Genomic DNA, 7845 nt, shown 5'->3' on the forward strand with positions numbered 1-7845 from the left:
TCACCTTGTTCGTCTCATCCTGACTGCAGCACGCCACTGTGGAGGCTTGACATAACACACATTAGATTAATAACAGAAAAGCAAAATGTGACTTATGGTGTATTATTTAGTGTGCTTCAGTTGTAATTCTCATAATAATGACTGTTTTGCTGGCTTCACACAATATATATAATTGGCCTGTCTTAGTTAAAAGCCCACTCACCACGACAAGGTGAAGGCCAAGAGTGGGAACACAAACACAGACCAGAAACGAACAGGACAAATCCAGACAAGACTACAAAAAACACAAACACAAATATCAATCACTTTGACCACTATCTTTTTTCACAAAAACTTTTATTTCTTTACAAATTGAACCTTAGATTGTGTCACAACAAACTAAATAAACCCTTGAAACAGCCAACAAAACATGAAACAACAACACTTCATCAATATTATAATGAGTATCCTCATTGTATGTCCTTGTATGGTTCAATGCTGACACAATAAAATAAAAATGAAAAATAAAGACAATGTCTCTTTTTTGGCACGACTGATTGTAGCAGACTATAGCTCTTATACTTAGCCTAACAGTTTGTGCAATGAATTATATTATATCCTAAAACAAGACTAAATAGCCCATAGTTTAAAAATATGTTCAATAGTAAGTGTTCAGTGGGTCAGATGTCAAATGTGATCTATTTAAAATGTAGAATAGATGAGCTAAATAACACATATATAATACACATTGATGGGAATTGAATCGTCGCCTCAGTCTTGCAAGTCCAAGATTGTCATAATGTACCACAAACCCAAATCACACTCCCTTTTTTCATCGAAGCTGTTTGAGTAGCGTTAGCACACCGTGATTCCTCATCAACTACAGGCCTACACTTCAAATAATGATGAGAAAAATCCAACGTAAAGAGAGCACTTCCATTAGGAAATAGTCAACATGAAATTTCGTCTTCTACTGACACCTGCTGGTCAAATTGAATAGTTGCAAATATTGTGAACAAGTTGTCATCTAATTCTAATCCTAAACAATATGGCCATTCCAAGTCAAGTATTAAGACAATTAATCAGGTTTGTACTGCTTGATTGAACACATTCATCCCGTTCCAGTGCACTAAAACCCACTTCCCTTCAGGACCGTGTCAGCGAAGCCAAAACTTCCTTGAGTGACGTTGTTTCCCAGCATGCAATGCGAGCTAGCGATTCATAATACTATTTCATCACAAACATGGATTTTAAAAAATAAAAAGGGAAAAAGGGAAAAATGAAACTTCAGGAACAGCAACCATTGCAATACAAGCAGAACTGGGCCGAAGTTTTATATTATGTACACCATAATACAGCCTTCTGGTGGACAAGCCATACTATTTAATCCGTGTCTTCCTATGGCACTTCCGTGGGTGGAAGCTCATCGTAGAGGTCACGTGCTGGTTGTGCGTCACTCCTCGGGGCCCTTGTAAGGGGATCTGCAGACCAACTGATTCATGTGAGTATATGGAAAATATGGGTTAATATAGTCAGTTGGAACATGATAAGCTTGCTGGCGAAAATAATAAACTACAAGTGAATGTCACAGTTTTTTTTTGGTTTTGTATGAGCATTTAAAAAAAACAACAACATACTAATAATATGGATTTTGACCATGTATGTTTTGGAGTTCAATGAAAGAGGTTAATATATATATATATATATATATATATATATATATATATATATATATATATATATATATATATATATATGTATATATATATATATATATATATATATATATATATATATATGTATATATATATATATATATATATATATATATATATGTATATATATATATATATATATATATATATAGAGTCAGCTGCTTTCAGTTGACATATTAAATCTATTATGATATGGAACGATAGTTCATAATGTACGTGTTACTTGCTTTGCAGATAAGGTGTATCCTATTTCTTTTGCTCCTGGTTATTTTAAAAGGCAGACAAGAACGTTGTTTGCTGTTGGAGGGCTACAACAACACTTCGATGCTACGCTTTGTGCCGTCGCTACGGACCCCAAAATCTCGTTCTTGTTGGATTCGGGTTCTGCGCAGACTGGTGGGAGAGTTTGTGTACAGGTTTTGCAAAGGAACGGTGTCTTCAGTTATACACACGCTCATTAAAGTGCCGACCGTGGAGGAAGCTGGTGCCGCTGCACGCCATTTCCAGCAGAATAACAGCGAAATTACCAAAATAAAAACAAATCAGGAAAACATGTCTTTGCTGTGCTTTTATTTACAAAGTTAAAATTCTTCTAACTTATAAAAAATGTGAACGAAAAGGTAGAAATATAAATACGAAGGAATACGTATTTGTTCAGGGGTGCGCAAAGCTGGAGCCCTGCATTTGCTGCGCTACCCTTTTTAAAAAGGTCTCCGTTGCGCGTTATTTTAATATGTCCATCTCTTTTAGAAGAGAAAGCATCGCCCCGGTCTCATCCTCTCTCCAAATGTCAACATTCTTATTCGCGTTTGCCAGGTTGTTTCGCGCCTTCTGTTTTGTTAGACGACGTAGTTGTGCGGTCATGAGTCGCGAGAGCGAGGCGTGGCGCATGCGCACTCGCATTGTCCAGTTAATAGTCCGATTAAGGCGTATACATGGCAGAGAAATTCGAATTCCAATCGCATTATCTGGGTGTCTCAGTCGGGGTTCTCCGATTCCAATCGGAGTTCTCAAACTCCAATCATAATCGGAGTAAGGTGTTTACACGCACGTGAGTTCTGCGATCATAATCGGACTAAGGCAATAATTCGATTTTCTCTAGTGCCATGTAAAGGCACTGAATGTAGTGGTTCAGACCAGACGCGAACAGGCGCGCGGCTCGTGCCATTCATTTCAATGGAAGCGGAGCGCCGACGAATTTCGCGAGCGAGGCTCCAACTGCTTCACACCAGACGCGAACAGCTCCGCGACGGTCGACAAGCGCTTCTGCTCAGCTGCAGTCTTTTTTTCACTCCCACTTGAGCTTCTTTTTTTTTTCTTTAAAAAAAATTAGATAAAAAAAATCATTTTCATCATCACCCCCCCTCGCCCCGTAGCCAGCCTGCTCCGTAGCTTACTTTTGTGTGTGTGTCTGTGTGTGTGTGTGTGTGTGTGTGTGTAAATAAATAGAAACACGCACTCAGGTGTCCATCTCAAGACAAGACCTCTTTTATAATGATCATTGACCGGCATCTCTAGGCTCAAACAGACGTATTTTGATCAAGTCTTCCTCTGTGTGTGTGTGTGTGTGTGTGTGTGTGTGTGTGTGTGTGTGTGTGTGTGTGTGTGTGTTTAATCTCTCTCGCACTCTGATACAATGTACTGACAAATATAACATACAAATATGATATATGATCGAATTTATCATTCGGTTTTTATTTTTGAAATTAGTTTATTTTGAAAATTCACCGGATTTTCTCGTTTTTATTGAGCGACTTCCTGTACTATTGACGAGGATCGCTCGCGGCTCGCGCACGGAATAGAGCAGACGCCGAAACAACAAATGCATGCCGCGAGCCGCGCAACTACCACATTGATTAACGTGGGCGCCGAATGGAAGCGCTCGGCGGCGTTTCGTGGCGCTTCCGCGTCCAGTGTGAACCGGGCGTTACGTCGCTCGGAAAAATGTGTCGCCTGAGCCTCCGCCCCCTCCGTGCCCATTGGCGGAGGGAGGGCTCATTGAAAAAAAAAAAAAAAATCAGTGTTCCTTCGGCGCGCCTGGGAAACTCTGAAATTATGAATAACTTAAGCTCGTTTTTGTCCCATTTGCCTGCATCAGCCCGTCATGATATTGTTAAATTAATTGAGAGCCACCCACTATTGTTTTCTGACCACCCCCGCTGTAGAATAGCATAGAAGTAGAGGGACATGCCACAACTAAGCAGCACGCACACAGAGTCATTATTGGGAAGTTAAGAAAGAAGCTTTGGCTCTCCTTCTGACAGTGCTCATCTTGATGTTAATTTGGGGTCAGGTTTTTACAGACTATAATGCCCTCGTAGATGCGGTGGTCTCTGCCCCTGCAAGACTTCAATCTCCAGATTTGCCACAGGAAGGGGGGTTGATAATGTGTTGGCAGATGCATTACGATGTGGACTAGCTGCGGAATTCTTATTTTGGGGGAACTGAGCTGTTTTTCTTGTTTAGTTTTGTTTGTCGGTATGTTAATAGGGTTTAGTTCTTAAGGGAGGGGGTGATATGACCCACAGGTGGGTCTAGATGCCTCTATGTTTGTGTGTGTGTGTGTGTGTGTGTGTGTGTGTGTGTGTGTGAGAGTGGATGACGCCTTGCAGGTGCTGTCCTGGATGTCGGCTGCTGATTGGACGCGCCACGGCTGAGAAGGAGGAGCAGTCGAGCCAGCCTGACGGTCATCCCTCCTCCGCTCCCAACTCTGCAGTTAGTCACTTCTGAAATGGTGTTAGAGCACACAGCCGTAGGGGTGGGCTGCCATTTTCTTTGTCCCCTCTTTTCTCCTGTTTAATAAGTATGTAGGGAGGTTAGCCTTTCTGTATTTGGGTTCTCTTTCTTTCTTTAGTTAGTTCTTAAGGCAAGCTAGTTGGAGTTTGGTTTATTATTTTGGCCTGGGCCCACCCTGAAGCCTTTGCTGCCCACCGGTTAAGTTGTTTTGTTTATTTCATTTACTGATTAATAAAATGTTTTTTGTTGAAACTGCCAACTGCAGTGAAAAATTAATGAGGCTTGGGAGTGGGGGAAGGTGTCCCACACGTTGCGTCTCGGTCCCCCTCGACGGGACGTAACACAGAGTTTTCGCCGTGACAGCAGGTTGAGCTCCTACCGTGTTAGAGGTGACGTCGTCACGTTAGCCTGTTCCATCCCTGCTAAATTCTTTAAAGAACTACCATTAGTAAACTTTTAAATTATAATACGCTCTACACTAATTGTAATTTCCTGCCTGTGGTTCTATATTGCAACAGTTGACGGCTCATATCAGCAGATAAGCAGCAACAATCTGGGCATTGCGGGTGATTCCTAAATATGTCATTTCTTATTAATTAGCCCATAAGTGTTGTACACCAGTGTGACACCAAATGCTTGTTGCTGACAGCAGTGAAGAAATGACACTCTAGTGGTTCTGCACATTAGTATAAATAGAGTGATTCTCTATCATTACATCACAGGACGGCGGCACTCTGACAGATTCCATGAACCTGGACACTGATGATCCAGACTCCGGTCCAGATGACACAACAGGCCACAGTGGAAACGGGTCAGAGCATGGACTGGCTGCTGAAAGGATACAGGTAGGTGGCGCTGTCATCCCAAGTTGTGTGGTGTGGAGGATCAGGGCCAAAGTTCCAGATGCTCACAGATGTGACTGTGGATTCAGGAGGAGTGTTTGAAGGCTGGACTCCCAACAATGATTGGCTGCTGAGGACCTCTCAATCACAATCAGGTTTTTTAGTGGCTGTGAGACTGAAAGTGAGTGAACATCATTAAATAAAGAGATCCTGCAGGGTCCCAATTTGACTAGTACACTGCTAGGTGTGCTGCTTCGTTTTCGCCAAGGCCCTGTAGCATTCATGACTGACATTGAGGGAACGTTTCATCAAGTAAGAGTTTCCAACCAGGATGTAAACTTCTTACGCTTCCTCTGGTGGCCAGATGGGGACATTACAAAGGACCTACAAGAGCACAGGATGCTGGTCCACATCTTTGGGGCAGTGTCATCCCCAAGCTGTGCTTCATTCGACGACAATCAGCATGACTTCCCAGCCGAGGTTATAAACACTGTTGGTCAAAATTTCTACGTGGATGATTGTCTAAAGGCCGTCAGCACGGTGGAACAAGCAATACATCTGTACCAGCAGCTAACAGACCTGTGCGGTAGAGGTGGATTTAAGCTCAATAAGTGGGTGAGCAATCATCGCTCGGTGCTGGCCGCCATTCCTGAAGAGCAGAGAGCTAAAGAGGTAAAAACACTTAACCTTGACAGAGACCAGCTCCCTATGGAGAGGGCCCTTGGAGCTCAGTGGGATGTACAGCAAGATACATTCACATTCAGCATCAGAACCAAGCTGGGATGGGATGAGGAAATCCCTCAGGTCATGGTACATCCCATATATAGTTTTTCAAGCGCCAAACTACAACAAAGGAACTCATCTATAACAAATCTACAACCTTGTAAGGGCAAAACCTACTTGTTTTAATTCTGATTAATAAACTGAAGCTTATTCGATTATCATTATGTTGTTTTTTTTAAACGCTCATACAAAACAAAAAAAGTGGAGGGAGAGTAGTCTGAATCGGGTTCTGGAGCATTGCTCTACCTCATCCATCGCACTCATTAGTGTCACATCCACTTGTCGTGCATCATTTCCCCCAACAAGCTTCTCCTGTTAGACCTTCCCCGAGGTGGTTGGTGGGGTGACGAGCACCCAGCACGTGACCTCTACGACGAGTTTCTACCCACGGAAGTGCCATAGGAAGACACGGATTAAATAGTATGGCTTGTCCACCAGAAGGCTGTATTATGGTGTACATAATATAAAACTTCGGCCCAGTTCTGCTTGTATTGCAATGGTTGCTGTTCCTGAAGTTTCATTTTTCGTCCCTTTTTATTTTTTACATCCATGTTTGTGATGGAATAGTATTGTGAATCGCTAGCTCGCATTGCATGCTGGGAAACAGCGTCACTCAAGGAAGTTTTGGCTTCGCTGACACGGTCCTGAAGGGAAGTGGGTTTTAGTGCACTGGAACGGGATGAATGTGTTCAATCAAGCAGTACAAACCTGATTAATTGTCTTAATACTTGACTTGGAATGGCCATATTGTTTAGGATTAGAATTAGATGACAACTTCTTCACAATATTTGCAACTATTCAGTTTGACCAGCAGGTGTCAGTAGAAGACGAAATTTCATGTTGACTATTTCCTAATGGAAGTGCTCTCTTTACGTTGGATTTTTCTCATAATTATTTGAAGTGTACGCCTGTATCTGCACACAATTTTGAATTCGTCCCAGCGCCCTGAGCTGTGAATTTGGACGGTGTAAAATGAAAATGGCCATCTGCAGCAGAATGAAAGTGAGATTGCATTGTCCAGGTAGGAGGACAGCAGTCAGTCATGTTTCACCTCCAGTCAACACGCAGTGGTTCACATGAAGGTCCAAGAGGCCTACAGACCTACACTGAGTCTGGACGTGGCAGTACAGTTGGATCATTGTCTTTGTTGTGTTGTTTGGTCATTGTGATCCAATGTAATGTGAGAGAAGGACGAGTGCAGTTATATTGGAGTGAGTTTTTTAGAGTGTAATAGAAGTTATAATGCAGAGTCTGTTTTTATGAAATGTTCTATCACCTGGCATCCATCCATCCATCCATCCATCCATCCATCCATCCATCCATCCATCCATCCATCCATCCATCTTCTACTGCCGTATCCGGAGTCAGGTCTCGGGGGCAGCAGCCTCAGCAGAGACCCCCAGACTTCCCTGGACCCAGTCACCTCCTCCAGCTCCTCCAGTGGGACCCCAAGGCTTCCCAGTCCAGCCCAGAGACCTGGTCAGCACCACTCTGACTCCCTGAGTCCCTGCTGCTCAGGTGAGGCTTCAAAGATCTGGCTGCACCTGATTGGACGGTCGTGGAGGATCTCCTTGGTCTTCTTGGTCTTCTTGGTCTCCAGCTGTTTGACCTCATGCTCTCTGTTGACCTCCTCACTCAGTCCCTCAGTGATGTAGAGCTCAGTGTAGATGCTGTTGAGGAGAGTTTGACTTCCTGCTTCTTCACCTTCAGTCACACGTTCACATCTCCTCTCCAGACTGATCTTCTGCTGCTGTAGAAGCTCCTGCAGACCACCAACCTCTGGAGCTGAG

This window comes from Nelusetta ayraudi, unplaced genomic scaffold (assembly GCF_046127955.1).
Source record: "Nelusetta ayraudi isolate G7.1 ecotype Tasmania unplaced genomic scaffold, CSIRO-AGI_Nayr_v1 ptg000055l, whole genome shotgun sequence".
In the NCBI taxonomy this organism is placed as follows: Eukaryota; Metazoa; Chordata; class Actinopteri; order Tetraodontiformes; family Monacanthidae; genus Nelusetta; species Nelusetta ayraudi.